We start from the raw sequence: 18533 nt of genomic DNA on the forward strand, positions 1-18533 counted from the left end.
GGCACATTCACTTTTTCTCCCATGTAATTTGAAACCACCCTGAGAAGAGCCTGTTCAAATGAGGAGAGGGTAGGACATTTATTTAAATCAACATTGGGAACCAGAGAGGAAACTCGTACGTGTCTAATATTTCCATTTGCTAACGATGTGTCTAGGCCTGGTTACCACGGCTTCTGAGAGTTTTCATCCCGATGCCAGGCAAGACTGGCTTCCTTTCAGAAGGCTTCCTTTGTTCGCAGATGGTTTTTGCTCAACATCTTCCCGTTCACCGAGGCTGTTCACTCCTACTTGTCCAGGGAGATATTTTTATTTTTTTGATTCCACATTTTTTAGTATGGCTCAGAAGATTTTCCAGCATTTTCACAGACATTATTTCATTTGATTGATCCCCATAATCCTCCAGGCAGAGAGAGTAGGTTGTTGGTGTCCCAATTCTATGGATAAAGAAGCAGTCCCTCCAAGAGGTGAAATGACTTCTAATAAACAGCTGAGCTAGGAGAACATTGGTCCTGTGACTTCTATCCCAAAGGATAAGAAAAATTATAGCGCAGGAAGTACCTTTTGTTATAGCATTAAGCGTAGCCAGATTAATTCTAATGTATTTATATTTCCACTGGATATGTTGCAATTCATCTATTGCTGTCTGGAGCTCATTTCGGTAGAGCCCAGCTATTCCCGATATAAATGCCTTGGCTGTATTCGTATCCCCCTCCCTGCAGAACTAATTACCCCAGTGCTAGGGAATTGATTATGAGAAAATAAAGTGTGTACTGACATTGTAAGCCCCCCTTTAAATGAAACTCTTGAAGTCGTGCTGCCTTTCAGAAATGTGTTCTTCACTACAGAAAACGTTTGGTTGCCTTGTAGAGAGCCTGTGGAACTGTACACCATCCCTCTCACCACAGGGTGTCACGAAGATAAAATTGGCAGCTTAAGAGCGAAGCCAGCTAAGTGAGATGTGTCCGCCAACAACCAGCTTAAAACATTCTTGGATTGTTTTGCTCTGCCTTATCGGGCAGTTTTTGCTTGGGGAAAGTGAAGGATTTTCCCTTTTGCTTCCTAAGCATGATTTCTCTGGCTCTGGCTGTTTTCGTATTCGTCTCTGCGCCTGGATCTGCCTCTTTACATTTTGCCTCTTTTTCTGTATCCGCTCTCTGTTCCCTGTCTTCATCTCTTTCTTTCTCTCTATATTTCTGGGTTTTGTTTGTTTCTTTCTTTCTCATTGTCACCTTAATTTTCTATAAGCATGTCATATCACTAACAGGTTAAAGAGTCTTAAAAATGATGAGGGAGGATGTGCGGGTGATCTGGCTGCGACATCTGTCACCCCATTGATCGCCAGGGTTGATTCGGCTATCTGGCTGGCTAGGCGGGTGTCCCCTTCCTCCCTCACCGCTCCATGTGCGTCCCTCCCGAAGCTGCGCGCTCGGTCGAAGAGGACGACCTTCCCCGATAGAGGAGGACCGTTCTTCGGTCAAGGGTATTACGAGTAGCTGCGCTCCCCTGCTAGAACCTCCAAACATGCTCTCTCAAGGTCCATTTGTAGGAGAACGTAGGGTAGTCAAGCTTCCAAGACTCCAGACACATCCAAATGAGGCGCTGCACGTGGCAGTCTGCCTTTAAAAGAATGAGGGAAATTTAGAACAGCTTCCTTTAAGAATTTTTGGATCATTCTGTATGTGTGTGTCTGTGTTTGAAATTTATTTATTTATGGACATGTTATTTCCTTATCCTAATCCCTAAATGTAAAACTGAAATACATGTGTGTCTTGCTCACAGTACCTCTCCTGCATTAGTGCCCTGACGCATTCCTTTCCCAATTACTCTGCAATTCTAGATCAGATACACGTGCATACATAGTATTAGAATTTTACACAAATAGGCTTTCTGAAGTGTGCCTGCAGAGTAGAAGGACACCAGCAGGTGGCAGTCTCACCCAGTAGAAGAGTTGAGAATGGTTTCATTGTGGTTTTTCTTTAAGACAGTTTGCTTATTTTTGAATGAACTATTGAAGAACCAAAGTTAGGTTCTTGTTTGTTTTTAAGCAAATTCTGAGGTGGTTTAAAGAGAAAGTAGATCACCCCAGCCCTGTCCCATCACTTCCCCAAAATGGTGTATGGATTGTTCTCTCGTTAAAAACACAGCTATTGGATTGAGATACAATCTCACTATTGTCTGGGCATCTGAGTGTCATTTAAATTTTATTTTCTCTTGCCAGGTGGTTGATTCATGATAGAGAACAGAGCTCCGACAGCGTGTTTCTTTGGCTATGTACGGCAGCATCCTAACGCCTGGAATTTTGGACTTAGTTATCATCGACACTGACCACACACCCTCCCATCCCATTTTCAGATGAGGAAACAAGAGCTCTAGAAAGAATTTGTTCAAAGACGCACAGCTGTGGGGAAGAGGGTCCACGTTAGGACGAAAATCAAGAGCCAGAGTAGCTGGGTCTTCAACAAGCTTGAATGATAAGCCGTTATTCAAGTCTGGAGCTAATGGCAATACTGTTGACCTTGGGACTCTCTGGAGTCCAGGCTCTGCTCTCCACGGTGTTGCCATGTTCAGTTTGAGGGGAAAACAGCAACATCAGGCTGGAGAGGGCTGTCAAAACATGCTCTTGTTCACAAGTGATTATGTTCAGTGTAATCCTCATAGCAACGTAGCAGAATGCCTGCCGGGAGCAGGATGATACAGATGATTCTGCCAGAGAAGGAGGGAAATCCTAGGGACAGCTTGGCAGAGGAGGGGTTGTTCTGCACATCAGTTTGCCGAGTTGCTTCTCCTTAGAAGGCAGCAGGAGCAGCGGTCTTTGAGATGGGCCTGTGGAGACTGTTGTTTACATAATCAACCAGAAAGCCCTTCTCCGTGGGGGTGTGTAGCAGGGGGCTGCCTAGCAAGCCAGAAATCACTCTGGTTCGCTTCTGCTAGCTCCGGCAAGTGTTTGAAGATGAAGGACATCTGCCGGCCAACCCCTGCCATTTGCCGTGTGGTTCAGTGAACCGGACCAAACTGCAGGGCTCTGGGCCGAGGAACAGATACTAACGGTAGTTTTTCCAAAGGAGAACGCTTGCCAACCCTGGCCAACGAAACTCGGCTTAACAAACGTGGGGACAAGCTCGAGGCAGGCCTCCCTAATAGTCACTTTGCCAGTTTTTTAAAAAGTGGTTTGTGAATGTTAAGTCATTTTTGTTTAAACATTTTTGTTAGATGGCATGGCTTCTATGAAGCAGAGGATGCAGGTGCTTTTGCTAGAGGTGACTAGAGAGGACTTTCTGGTCTAGCCAGTTAACACCAGCTTGGTAGACGTGGAGGTGCACCGCCCAGATCTTTCTTCAAGGAAGAGCTTGCCGGCCAGATGTGGGGAGTGCAGTGAGCAGACAGCCAGCAGTTGTCTGATTCTTCTGTGTCTGCCTGAACTGTGGAGAGCTGCTTTGCCCTATGTCTCCCTCTGCTGCAAGCACTGAGTTGGGAGGGAGGTGAAACCCAGCCAGCCATCTCCATCCAACACAGGCCACCTCTGATGGGCTCTACTTGCCAGAGCTCCCAGCTGGGTCAGCCAAGGCTTGTTGGGCCTTGTTGACCATTGAAGTTCCTCTTTTTCCTTTGCCGGATCCAACTTTATCCCCTACTCTTTAGGGGTGTTGATCCCAAATCCATCTCAGCATCTGTTTGGGGGAAACCCAATCGGGCAACAACCAACCTATCTTTTCAGCTTGGGAAACTTATGGCCCCATAAAGCGAATGCCTAAAAGTCTTTTGTGATAATTTAACTTTTTAATAATATTTACATAATACAGAAAGCATTACCCTTACAAAGTCTCAGAAAGGAAAAAAAAATCTAGTGCTAATACTATAAAAACGGTTATAAATTGACTCTCAACACAGCCCGTTTAATAGCTTTTTGACAATGGGAGGAGATTTCTCGGTTCTTGATTTGCAAGCCGCCAAACATCACACTCTGAAGGATTTCACATGTGGTTCTTTATTAATGAGTTGCCCTAAATGATTTCACATGTTTCTACTTGTGCTTTGTGGCTCCATCAACCTTCCTAGCTAGTTTCTTTCTTTTTTTTTTTTTTAAAGATTTTATTTGTTTATTTGATAGAGACACAGCGAGAGAGGGAACACAAGTGGGGGGAGTGGGAGAGGGAGAAGCAGGCTTCCTGCGGAGCAGGGAGCCCGATGTGGGACTCAATCCCAGGACCCTGGGATCATGACCTGAGCCGAAGGCAGACGCTTAACAACTGAGCCACCCAGGCGCCCCTAGCTAGTTTCAAAATACCAAAGCATTGCTTTACTCTTGTTGGGGGTCGGGGTGGGGCGGGGGGCAATGTTTCCTCCCTTGGGATTTCCTGCAGAGTGGGGAGGGGGAGCAGGAGAAGGTGTGGACGGTGTCTCTAGGGCACCAGGCTGGACTCTATTGCCCTAGCAGCTTTGTCTCTAGAGATTGCTGGATTTTTACTTGACCCTTTAATTAACCAGTTGGGTTGTTTGGGAATCTAATGGATTGAGTTAGGAAAAGAAAAAATCCAAAGGAATAAGTGGCCTCATTTTGAAAGTGCGGCACGGGTAATGATCAGAGGTCATGAGCAGCTGGTTCATGGTATTGGTAAATTTACTTTTGAGTTGATCGCATGCTAAATGTAATTTAAGAAGTAATATACAAACACAACAAATTGGATTACACGAAACCTGAAAAATTTATAATTTAGAAGGTACAGAGGTAAAAAGCCATGCTTCAGCCTGTCAGATTTAGAACTGTTTTTAATATGATACAGAGGGGTGATACCTTGGATCACACCGAGGCTGGATTTTGTGTTTGATAAGGCTAAGATTATATCTCATTCTTATCAATATTCCAGGAAGCGTTCTTATTAGAACCATCTCCTAGAAGAAAGCAAGTTATATTAAAAGAGATTGAAGCATGAGTCAGTTTTCAGTATTGCAGAATGATGAAAAATCATATATATGGATCTGGGAAAATTTGTGACAGAAGATATTTAAAAAAAAAAAAGGTGAAAAAAGAAAACAGATGACCAGGAAGAGTTGATTTTCATTTCTGGGATTAAACCATTTCCATAATGATGTATACACACAGTTCTGTCACAAAAATGTGGTTTAGTTTTTCCTCAGTAAGTTGTTAAAGCTATTTGGCTTGCTCTGATTTGGTTCTTTTCAACTTGAACTAATGAGAACAAAGAAAAACAAGTTACATTCTTCTTACAACATAAAAATGTCTTCTTTTCCTCAGCGATAATTTAAAGCATTCAAAAATATTTTCTCACGGGCGCCTGGGTGGCTCAGTCGGTTGAGTGACTGCCTTCGGCTCAGGTCATGATCCCAGGGTCCTGGGATCGAGTCCCACATCGGGCTCCCTGCTCGGCGGGAAGCCTGTTTCTCCCTCTCCCGCTCCCCCTGCTTGTGTTCCCTCTCTCGCTATGTCTCTCTCTGTCAAATAAATAAATAAAATCTTAAAAAAAAAAAATTTTCTCACAATGCCACTGATAGAATTGTCTCAGGTCTATACATTTTAAATTCTGATACTTTTCCAGTATGTTTAACCCTAAAATGGAAATTGTTGTGTTTAAACTGGGTGGTGTTGCTTTAGGTTTTCTCCAGTTGGCAATGCCAGCGTTTCGTTTGTTGGACATCAGGTGCTCACAGCATCTCCTCGACACACTTAGTGGGTCCCATCGTGCCTTGGCTGGGTCCGTTCTACAAACATCAGAGAACACTTAGTCCCCACTGGCCTCTCTAGGACAAATACTTTTTCCCCCCTTTCTTATTTCACTTTTAGTTCTGCACCCTATGCTTTCTTCCTTTATGCTGCCATTAGTGTTCCTCTCTGCTGGTCTTGCCTCTCTTTCTTCGTATTATTTCTAGGGTTTTATTTGCCTTTTTGTGCAAATGCTTTTTTTTTCTTTTTTGTCTACTGGAAAGACTTCTTATCACACTCACTTAAAAGTGTCGGTGGCATTTTTTAGAGGTCTTGATTGGACTTAATCCACATTTCAACTGCCAGTATTTTATTTAAAGAAGTATTATTGTTCAGCATTATGCTCTCTAAAAGATAGTAGGGCAGGAAGAAAAAGGACAAAAAATTTACCAATTTTCAAATCACAGGAAAATGTTCTTACTGGATCACCTGGGAGATATCCAGGGCAGTTTGGAGAAGTTTTTCTTCTCATTGTTTTTCTCTTTTCTTTTCTTCTTCTTCTTCTTCTTCTTCTTCTTCTTTTTTTTTTTAATGCTGAGTGTCAATATTTAGAAGCTTTGAGTTCCCATCAAGGATGTTCTCATTTTATCAAAAAACTTCAGTAAAGTATCTTAATTTTCTTTCTTAGATCTAATCACCCTAATGTCCAGAAGAGTCGTAAGCTATAAAGAGACTCAGTCCTCTGTATTTGCCACCTCCTTTAGAAGGCATTCATCAGAGATATTTGTGACTCTTCATAGCAGGGGAATATTGACATTAAGAAAGAGAATAGCACCTGAGGGCCCAAAGGAGCAACATTAACCTGGGGCTTAATTGTCCACAATTTGAAATGGAAGAACAAAACTGAACGTCTGAATGTAGTATGTTGGAAAGATGACTAGTGCTCACGGGAGCATTGGGTCCTCTGGAGTTTGAATGAAGAGTTTCTGTGCCCCAGAGACACAGGAATTTTCATTTTCCTTCCATCAGGGCCAGTGGGATGGCTCCTTTAGCACTGACTGATTTTACTACCTCTGGTCATCGGACCTTTATCTTCTAAGTGAACATCCTAATCTCTTTTCCTTCTGTTCATTTTATCTACCTTTAGAGCCGACTGAGACTGAGAGATTAACATTTTTAATACATAAATGTTTGTTACCATGGTTTTCTCTTTTATCCTTTACATATCATGAAATCCACTGGGAAGTCATCAAACATTTCTTGAAGGCATATGGGTATGTACATATGTACGTGTGTGTTTATGTGTATATATATGTGTGTGTGTGTGTATTTTTTACTTATTTGGAAAGAATTTCCAACTTAGAGAAAAGTTACTTGAATAATAATAGTATGATAAATAGTTAACCCTTTCTTCACCTTCATCTCTGGCTAACATTTTATGCAATGTGCTTGATCATTTGTGCATGCTCTCTTCTCTCTTTCTGTCTGCACATATGCACATCCATACATAATGCAAATACACACATACGTATATGAATATGTACATATACATTTATATAACAATATGTGTATACACACATGCTATTTTATTTTACCTAAAGCATTTGAGAATCAGTTTCACACATCATGACCCTTTATCCCTAAATATGTCAGTATTTTTTAGGATAAGAGTATGCTTGGGCGCCTGGGTGGCTCAGTCAGTTAAGTGTCTGCCTTTGGCTTGGGTCATGATCTCAGGGTCCTGGGATCGAGTCCCTCATCAGGCTCCCTGCTCAGCGGGGACTCTGCTCTCCCTCTGCCCCTCTCCTTCTGCCCCTACTCCCCCCTCCCCCCGCTCATGCTCTCTCTCTCTTGCTCTCTCTCTCAAAAAAAAAAAGAGTATGCTCTTACATAACCACAAGGCAGTTGTCAACTTTGGTAATATAACATTAATACTTTTCTCTAATTTGGATTTTAATTTTCCCATTGTCCCAGAAATATTCTTTATAGCTTCTTCCCCACCTCCCCCCCACCCCCAGTACAGGATTCTGTCAGGGACAGGTATCGCATTTAGTTGTTAAGTCTCTTTAATCTCTGAAACACTTCCATAGGCTTTCTTTGTCTTTTAGGACATTGACAATTTTAAAGATAGATAGAGTCCTCCCACTTTTTAAACACAGGAGTCTCCTCATTTTGAGTTTGTGTGATGTTTCCTCTTGATGAGACTCGGTTACGCGTTCCCTACTCGGTTACACTCTGTGCTTCTCAGAGGTATGTCTGGAGACACGTGATGTCCATCCGCCCCTCAGGAGGGATGTCCACGTTCATCCCACGGTGAAAGCGCTGTCCGGTTTCTCTCTCTGCAGCTGCTATTTTCTCCCTTGCGACTAGTAAGCAGGTTGTGGACACTTGAAGATCATGCAGATATCCTGCTTGCCATTAAGTTTCCCTTGAGATTTAGCATCAATGAAGGATTCTTGCCTAAACTTTATTACAGTGGTTACACAGTGAAGGTGATCCCCCTCAGCACCCTCTGCACGTTTACCAGGCAGCACGTGATAGTCTACGTAACCAAGAACCCTCCCTTCTCCCGTATGTATGTATGTGTGTGTGTGTGTATGTATGTATGTATGATCTGTATGGACACATGGCTTCCTGGTTCCCAAATGGTCTATAATTATTAGTCTTATTTAGTTTTGAGCTCAGATTATTCCAGATTTGGCCAGAGTCCCATCAAGCTGGTTCACTGTGCCTTGGTCCTATTTCCATTATTCTTTGAAGCACATCCTTATCTGCTGATGTAACAAAATGTTCCAGGCCCGTCTTGTAGTTCCAGGCTCACTCTTCTCCAGTCCTGCTCTCAGCCACTTCTCCGAGGACCACTGGTTCCTTTTGGTACAGAACGGTATTAGAAATCAAGATCTGTGCACTCGCTGTGCCCATTGCTGCTGGGATATCTCTACTTCCAAGCCATGATTAGAAGCCTGGAGCTTTTAGCCTCATCCCTCTCTCCCCCTCCAGTCTCCAGAGAGGGCTGGAAAATGAATTAATGAGTGATCATGCCTCTGTGATGAAGCCTCCAGAAGAATCCCTAAAGTACTGGGTTTGGAGAGCTTCTGGGTTGGGGAACACATCTACCTGCTGGAAGGGTGGTGCCCGTTCCAAAGGGACAAAAGCTCCTGTGCTCAGGACTCTCCCACACCTTGCTCTATGTGTCTGTTCACCTGGCTGCTCTTCCGTATCTTTAAAAATATCTTTTGTGGTAAGTCAACAACAGTAAGTAAACTGTTTGCCTGAGTTCAGGGAGCTGCCCTAACACATTACTGGACCTTGGGGAAGGGGTTGTGGGGACCTCTGATTTGCAGCCAAATCAGACAGAGGCTGTGGTAACCTCACAGCCCACTGCTTGCAGCTGGCACCAGAAGGGGCAGGGGCAGTCGTTTGGGACTTAGCCTTAGCCTCTGGGGCCTGCGCTAAGTCCAGGCAGTTAGTGTCGGGGTTGCTTGGCATGGAAAACCCACACCTCTGGCGTCAGAAGTGTTGGGAGTGTGGTAGTCGTGTGAGAGTGGACGGCAATAAGAAAGAGGCATTTTTTCCTATTCATGGATTGATTTGGGATTTATTCTTGTGTATGATATGAGAAATGGCTGTAATTTTCTCTTTTTCCAAACGGGTAATCGTTGTCCAGCATCATTTATAAAAAGGCCATCTCTGCTCCAGTAATTTGCAACATGGCCTGTATCATGTACTTGTTTCTACATGGAGTTAAGCCCTATCCTTTTTTTTTTTTTTAAGATTTTATTTATTTATTTGACAGAGCAAGAGAGCACAAACAGGGGGAGCAGCAGAGGGAGAGGGAAAAGCAGGCTCCCCGCTGAGCAGGGAGCCCGATGTGGGGCTCGATCCCAGGACCCTGGGATCATGACCTGAGCTGAAGGCAGACACTTAACCACCTGAGCCACCTAGGCGCCTGAAACCCTACCCTTTTTTTTTTTTTTAGACACTATCTATCTATGGCATAAAAATTTGGGTTAAGTAAGCCCTCTGAATTAAGTCTGTGGACCCTCTATAAGGGGGAGTTTAAAAATTAAATTTGCAACTTAAAGATTTTGATATTATCCTTAGGAGAGTGAATTAGGTGTCACAATTAAAGCAGTAGAATGGTCCGTGTTCCTACCATGAGTTCTCAAACTTTGTTAAAATGCACATTTCTGAGCTCTTTTGTTAATATTCTTATATACAAGTTGAGGGTAGGGCCTTGATATGGTAACTGCTTAATACATGGGTGGATAGAGTAAGGGGTCATTAGATCACTTCCATTCAAAAGCACGGGCTTTGAGGAGAGGGACAGCCTACAGGTGACATGTATCCTGTGCAGCAACGTGTGTGACAGGTGACAGTGAAATTATTCTGATAATGACAAAAGGAAATTCAGGCTTTCCACTACATACAAAACAGGAGAGCTGTTCAGAAAGCTAGAAGTTTACCACTGAGGTCGTAAATGTGGTAAATGTGAAGTCAATCCACATTCATAATCTTTCCATCCTTTAGATTTTATTCCCACCTGCCTGGCCACGAGCTTTGGGCCTGTGATTCTCAGACCTTTTCAGTTGTACACATTATTCAGAAAGATCAGGACTCTCCGCATGACTTGTTTTTGTGTGAAAGCTTTAATTGGGCCACAGTGATAGAAAGGTTGCTCTGATTTTGTGAGGTTAGAAATGAGATTAAATAAATGAGTACACTTGTTAGAGTGTAATATTATGTATTTTATGATGGAAACATTAGCATTGCTTTATACACTGCCTCCTACCATCTGGAAAATTAGTAATTCTGAAATGTTCTGTCAAGGGACCTAAATGGTTGAGCATGGAAACGATAATTGATACAACTCTCTACTAAGCTTTGATTTTGTGCATTTGTCCATTTGTGTGTTAGAAAGTGTAAGAAAACTTGCTTCCATTTTCTGAGGCTGGTTCACTGAATCTCCTCATCCAGATTTCTTTTCCTCTGTCCATTCCTTTGTCTCACAGAATAGAGTCCATTGTGGTTCTAATCTCTGTTATGCATGTTCTTTATGAATAAAATTTCAGGCACACAGAGCGTACACGTGCACATTTTACTGCAAGATAGTGAAATCTCAGCGTGCAGGGACCTCATTCCCAATGTGATGTTATGGTTCCCACTCTTCTGCTGTTTTAAAATTTTATGTTAACCTGGCATTCTGGATGGGGGGTTTTCTTCTTTACTATGAGTCATATGGTATATAACAGACATAGGACAGCTAAATTAGACAGTTGGCAAAGATGTGAATATCTGCCCTCTGGCCTTTCCTGCTTCTCATCTGTATTTTATAACAAAAAACTAATGAGGATTTCACTTCGGTGAAATATGCCTTCTAAGTGATGCTTGCAGATAACACATTTACCAATTAGCATTTGGGATTTTGATTAAACCATTTTTGCAAGTGATTCCACTTTAGTGCTGTTAAAAAGTGTATTTTGAAAGGAAAAATATGTTTTGGTATTGAGTACTTTGAGGTCCCTCTGAAATTTAACAAAATCCATGCAAATTGTAATGTGGCCTTTTAATGCGGAAATGAACCCTTTTGATCTCAGCACTTACTACCATATGATACACAAAATAAGGTACATATCTTGCCAATCAAATCTCAAAGTTAGGCTGACCCTCTTGAAGTCTACCCTTTTATTGGCTTATTTGCCCTAATTGGATACATTGTCTCCTTTTTTCCATTCCATTGCCCCATTGTTTTACTTATGCTTTAATCACATCTCTATCGATAACCGCATTTATCTGATTACTCATCTTCTATGAGGATTCCTGGCATTTGGCTCATTTTTCTTCATTTAGCCTCCTTATTTTTGAAATCTCTATATCTCACTTGTCAACAACCTCTGATTATCTCAAAGGTACCTTGGATTATCCTGACTCATCCTTTGATTTCAGATGAGGACCCTGTTATTTCAAGATGCAGGTGATTTGAAGACAGAAAATGGAGCTAGTGGTAATGTCCTCCCCCATTCAGACTGTTTGAATCATGCTTTTTACTCATCTTACTACTCTCCTAGAAAAACTATTTAATATTTTTACCACTTATGTTTTTCTAATATTGTACTTGAGTCACACTGCCTTAGTCATAGTTTAACAAGTTGTTGGGAATTGTTTTAAATAGAACAAAGAAAATCCAACTCCATTTGGGTTAGCTTTCATTTGCAAATATTATTTGAAATTTGAGCTAAAAATTGTATAACTTAGAATGAAAGTCTTGATAAAATAAGAAAGTTGGCATATTAAAAATTTCCCCTTTTCAAGTGTATTTTATTCAAGTGTAAGTATCTTTTATAAAAACTCCATGTTCAGTGACTCTAGAGTAACAATGGAAGTGTTTTTATTCATTATATTCTGCTGGGAAAAAGGTGGTTAAAGTTATTGTATGGATTTTTCCCTTACTCTTTTGCCCCATTGTTTTATTCATTTATCATTTATTCATTTTTTAGTCCGGTGGAGCTAATTCTTTGCTTTATATACAAATGCCCTGGTTCTTAAAGTCTGTTCATTTTCTGTTGGAATAAAATACCTTTTCAATTTAATGACTAACTTTGGGTGAACATGCATTTGTTAGGAGAACAAGTAATTATAATTTAATTCATTATGTGTAGTTTTCCCCTCTAAGATTCTTTATTAATTCATATATGGAATCATATCTTTTATTCACCTTGACCAGAACAGATCTCTTCTCTTAGAATAATGCTCTTTCCTTCAGTAAATGCTGCCATTCTTTAAAGTGCTTTAGCTTAGAATTAAACAAAATAAAACAAAACAAAACAGTGCTTTTTTTTTTTTTTAACAAGAAGTCCAGACATTATTGGATGGCAGAGTTAGTTCAATGATTCAATGATATCAGGTCTGACACCTCTACAATTCTCTTAGCCTTATCCTTATAGTCATAAGATGGCTGCCATCAATCCAGCATCATATCTACCTTTAGGGCAGGAGGAAAGGGAAAGTACCTGCCTTTAGCTTATAATTTAAGGAATAGATATGAAATTATTCTCAGAAGGATCTGTAAACTTAAAATAGAAGTGTTGTAACTTTTCTATTTGGAATAATATTTTACCTTTCAAATTGGTTATCTGAAAGTCTATAAAATATATCTTTATTACATTATTATTATTTTTTTTGTTCTTTATTACATTATTATTTAGCATACATTCTTTTAAGAAATACTCTGCACCAATTATGTGCCAGATAGCATTTTTAAAGTTGAGACCACAAACTCTAATCAAACAGAGATTTTTGCCTCCGAGGACCTTCTGGGATCATCAGGAAGAAATGCAAGAAGACAGCCACACAGTACTGTGTGACTTACAAACTGTAGAGCGTAGCCCTGCAAAGCGTCAGGTTGGTGTGGAGTTGCTAACTGATACCTGGAACAGACGGCCTTGAACTGAGATCTGGAGCATGGAGATAAGAAAACCGATAAAAGTGCGGGGAGCGTATGGAGGCTATCCAGGCATCAGGACTGGCATGTGCAAAGGCCTGGCAGCGACAGACCACATCTATTACTCAGGAACTACGAAGTCATTCTCTGTGGCTGAGTCAGAGGCATGAGGGGTGGAAATTTAGGCCAACACTTCCTTCAGGACTTCGGTCTTCATCCTATGCTTGGTAATTATACGATAGTCCTTTACTTTGACATGATTCTAGTTCCTCAGGACTCAGTTTTGGTTCCACTATCCCAAAACCTATGGGGCTAGCAAGTCAAATATTTTCTTATGTTAACATCGCTATTCAATGGAAGCTACACATCAGTGATCTGCTGGCCTAATCTGACCTGTAGATGTGGCTAGTGGTGTTTGTGTGTTTTTTTCTTTTCCTGTACAGCAGAAAAAATTGAATTAGTTTCTAACATTTGAAAATCGGGAGATTCCACGGAAGAATCCAGTCTCTCTTGAAAGCTCAGAAGATCTGGAAATAGTGGGTCTGCATTCTCAGAACAGCAGCCAGAGGCTGTATGGGAGTAAGGGCTGGAGGTGTCTAGTTCACCACGGTCCTCATTTCTCATTGTTTTACAGCATTCCCACTTGAGTAATTTAAGGTCGGTTGGTTCCTGAAGGCATTTATATTTGCTCCCTCTCGTATAGTACATATATCATGTGTCGGTAAACTTGTACACTAGCAATTCTTATCAAGGTACAGTGACGTAATTCTGTTTCCACCGACACAAACTGACTTCTTGGTCAATGAGTTGACACTGGCCACCAGCCTGCTTGAGTGAACAATAATGGTACAACACTTTAGTATTATGAATCTTGTTTCTAATTATCCTATGCAATTTTTGTGCCTTGCAAAATTATTGCTCTCTGATAGACATTAAAATCTAAAAAATACCTCAACAGATTATGACAAAGGAACGTAATAAAGCCATGGGTCTTGAGGCATGATGTCTAGTTGGCTTTTGCTAATCCATTTAATCTCCTTGGCCTGTAGTACCTTCTTTTAGAAAATACCTACAATGTCACCAGCTCTATCCACTGATTATGTACAGGGTTACCACTGATATTCAAGTGAAACTGTCCATGTCAATGTCATGAACACCGTAGGTAACGACTGAGGACCTGCAGATGAAAGGGGCTATTGTTTAGTATTGTTAGTAGTCTTGGGGTCTTGAGAAAATGTCTTATCAGAAACCAACTTTAGGGGTGCCCAGAGTCCTGGGATCGAGCCCCCCATCGGGCTCCCTGCTCTGCTGGGAGCCTGCTTCTCCCTCTCCCACTCCCCCTGCTTGTGTTCCCTCTCTCACTGTGTCTTTCTCTGTCAAAAAATAAATAAAAAATCTTTAAAAAAAAAAAAAAGAAACCAACTTTAAACCTCTATGACTTCTTTTTTTATTTTTTAAAGATTTTATTTATTTGAGATAGTGAGTGAGAGAGTACATGAGCAGGGGCAGAGGGAGAGGAAGAGGGAGAAGCAGACTCCCCAGCTAAGCAGGGAGCCCGACGTGGGGCTTGATCCCAGGACCCTGGGATCATGACCTGAGCTGAAGGCAGACGCTTAACTCACTGAACCACCCAGATGCCCCAAACCTCTATGACTTCTAATAAGGAAAACAGGATGCCAAAGTGTGAAGCTGTATGTGTATAGAGACTTTGGGGGCTGTGGCCCTAGAGAGGCAGTTGAAAAAGTTTTGGAGACTTTCTGCATTATGTTTGCTCAGAGGGTGGATGGAATTTATTGAACCTATTATCTATGGGCAGTAGTAGACTTCCCCAACAAAAAGAAAAGTGGAGATTTTCTGGTCTAGTTCCCTCATTTGAATGGTGAGCAAGTAAGTTTTCAGAGGGACGAAGTGACTAATTAGTATCAAAGGCAGGACAAGAAGCGTTGGACACCTAGACTCTCAATCCGGTGACACTTCCTTTATGCCTGAGGTATCACTTATGAGAAAGTGTTTGATGCTTACATGGGTTTACATTTAAAGCTGTTGGTTTTGCTATTTTTAGATGAAGCTAGGAAGATCTTTTTCTCCTGTGCCCTTTACGGCTCATTTTTCTTGTGAGTCAAATAGAGACACCTCAATAAGTTGTTGGCATCTAGGATGCATGAGGGGATCAGCAGCAGTTCTGATGAGATTTGACTTTCAGTGGTTGGAGGAAAGAGGGCAGGATTTCTCAATTGCCTCAAATTTTCTGGAAAGCAAAAATCCCAAGCAGGTCTTACTTTTGACTGCTGACCTCATAGGTCTTCCATCCTCCAAATACAAGAAGAATCTTTACAAGTGAAAATCTGGCATAATTTTTCACACTGATGAGGAAACCTATTAGAAGGGGCTCAAGTTGCATATCACCTCTAAGAACTATTCTTCTAAAAAGTTGTGGTAGCATTTCAAATGAAAAATATGTTCACATTTGAAAATTTTAAAATAATAATTCAAAGTGACATTGTCAGTTGAATGTGTTCTTGTTAGAAACAATAAGCTTTGCCGTAATAGCAAAGGACTCCTCCAATATGTAGGCTTTGATAATGCTAGTTTGAATTATTATTATACTTTTATAAATTATTGTTTTAAATTATGACATATGTATGTGATTATATTTTAATTTTAGCTAATATTAACTCTAAAAATGAATTCTTTATATTTGTTTAGTGAATTAAGTCCTCTTTATTTTGTTTTCTGTCTTTCTAGTCATTTTTTTCTGCCTCCCCTGGTCATATCTTCCATGAACTTCTATAATACAGTTTCCTACCTGATTTTCCTGCATGTGCTTTTTGTGTTGAATTCTGCCCACTGACAACCTGGTTAAGCTTGGGGCTAAATTTCCCGAATTTCCTTCTGGTCCCATTTCCCTTAGGGTTGGTCAAGAGAGGAACTTGGTGGAAATATAGAAATGGAAGTCCTCCAGATTCAGAGATGAACAGATAAAGAAGTGCCTGGCTGTCCCAGCTTGTCCTCACTGTTCTTCACTTGGTGGCCCTCTTATCTTCCTGACCACTGCACCTGCTGATAAGCTGTGGCCTCAGGAGGAAAAGCAGTTTCCACAAAGATAATACTAATATGTAGTGGTCCTTTTTTTACATTTTATCCCTCAAAGAGTACTATGGGAGAATTGTTATTCCCATTTTTCTGATAAGAAACTAAGGTTTGTCATCTAGAACTAATGATGTAATGTATGGGGATTAACATAAGAATAAAAAAAAAAAAAGAACCCCCCCCCCCAAAAAAAGATGAAGTTAACAATTAAAAAAAAAAAAAAAAGAAACCAAGGTTTGGGAATATAAATAAATGACTAAAGTCGCAAAGACATAAATTGAACTCAAATAATCCTCTGTTCCAAGCTCTTTTGTGAACCTATGTGGCAAAGCTGATCTGTTGAAAGACGTTTGGTGACACATATAATTAATTAATTGATTAATTAGTGGCAGGAAAATGTGAAGAGAGATGGATTTGCATTGTTCAGGATTTGCAGGTCTGGGCCTGAGTTCTAGATCCTGGGGCAAGGGTGTGACTGCTTATTTGCCCCCCGGGGTCCAATTTCCTCAGATGATTTTGTTTTTGACATTTGTGTCTCCCTGCACTTTGAAATCTGTAGACTTCTTAAAATCCAAAAGTTTTAAAATAATTTCTTGGTCTCTCCAGTAAGTTCTAGCATCTTTGAGCTACTCAAATGGTCTCCTACTGTCTTTAATATTTCACAGATACCATAATGTGTCCCAAACAATAGTGGTCCCTCTCAGCAGTGTGATTCCCTGCCCAGGTGGACAGGTGGGTCCTTATGCTTAATGGCTCTTGAAAAGAGGAGGCTACGATTGATCTGAATTCTTAAGTTAGACTAATAAATACTCCATGGCAGTCTGCTGTGATGGTTCTGAAATTCATTTGCAAGGTGTGGAGGAGAATGAGAGTCGATTTATCATGTTTGCAGAAAGAGAAATGGGTAAAAGAGACTTTTACATGTTTTGAAATCTTGAGAAAGCTGGATTGCATTATCCTCTTCAAGGGGGTTTGAGTCACCCTTTTTACTTTCTGGTTTGGTAGTTATTTCATGCTCCCTAAAAACAGTGTATCAATCATCCAGTGAGTAGTGTGCCAATTAATTTATGGACATGAAGATTAACATGCAATCTGCTAATGCTGCAGTAACGAGTTTATGATTTTCATAAAATACATAGACCAATTTTGAGTTTTATCAACCTCAATGGTTGAAATTAAAATGGAAATAGCAACATTTGTTTTTTGTTCTCCTTACAAAGCAACTAATTATTTTCCTCTGGGTAATGATAATTAACAAAATTCCTCCCTGTTCCTGATCAGTGCACAGCTGGTACTCAGATAATCACAAAGACTGGGTTTTCTGTGGCGATATTAACACCCTGTCGAACTTGGGAAGTGCATTAACTGTGTACTGTTGCCTCAGTTTCTTAATTCTAAATGATGCCCTGGTGAACTTCTCAAATTGGGAGCAACATTTACATTAGTAAATTGTAGTCAGTGAGAGAGAGAGAGAGAGAGAATGCTATCATGAGCGTCTACTATTGAGTGTAGATTTTGTGGGCTTCAGATGTTATACTTGGGCTTGCAACATTGATATGTCTGGATAAGGGCCACAGGGATATCTCATCCGCTCATGTTGGTAGGCATTCCTCTTTCAGTTAAGCCAGAATGTGCTTGATAGGCCTGGACTTTGGAGCTGGAATGTGTTCAGAGTTGCTCGCTCCCATTCCCTGGGCTTTCCTGGAGTACAGGTTTGGACCAGAACTGGCCAGAGGACCTGTTAGGTGTGTTATCACTGAGCAAGTTCTAGAGCTAAGCAGGGCAGCCCAGAGTAGGATGTGGTGGTACCTGTCTGTATCTAATACCTGTTCTCTTTATCCTTTGCCTAACAATCCCCTTGGAGATAAGGACCGTATAGCACTATCTTTTTATTTTCAAGTTTTGCACAGTGCTTAGAAGCAAACAGGTGCTCAGTCAGTGCTTGCTGGATGATTCTGCATTTTTGATTCTGGCTACCACAGGAGGCTTGATGCTAGCTAATTGAGCGATGTGTGGTGATTGTGTCTCAACAATCATATAGAAGAAACCATATTAGCACCCATATTGCCTTAAGAATAACAGTAAATGTGGGGCGCCTGGGAGGCTCAGTTGGTTAAGCACCCAACTTGGTTTCGGTTCAGGTTCTGATCTCAGGGTTCTGAGATTGAGCCCTGCTGCTGGGCTCCAGGCTCAGTGTGGAGTCTGCTTGAGATGCTCTCCCTCTAATTCTCCCTCCCTCTCTGCCCCCTCCCCCCACGCACCCTCTCTCTCATAAATAAATAATGAATAAATAAATAAATATCTTGAAAAAGAAAAGAATAACAGTAAATGTTATGTCTCTCT

General features: G+C 41.0%; 1 long non-coding RNA gene across 1 annotated transcript in view; it reads left to right on the forward strand.

The window, feature by feature from the left end:
- The window catches only part of LOC145722839 (uncharacterized), a 51043-nt gene extending 39325 nt beyond the window's left edge, over nt 1-11718 (forward strand). Inside the window, exon 2 of the long non-coding RNA XR_014147407.1 lies at nt 11606-11718. This is a non-coding gene — a long non-coding RNA (uncharacterized LOC145722839). The remainder of the gene's footprint in view (nt 1-11605) is intronic.
- The last annotated feature ends 6815 nt before the right edge of the window (nt 11719-18533 follow it).

The sequence above is a fragment of the Leptonychotes weddellii genome, chromosome 8 (assembly GCF_054177405.1).
Source record: "Leptonychotes weddellii isolate Sample4059 chromosome 8, ASM5417740v2, whole genome shotgun sequence".
NCBI lineage: Eukaryota > Metazoa > Chordata > Mammalia > Carnivora > Phocidae > Leptonychotes > Leptonychotes weddellii.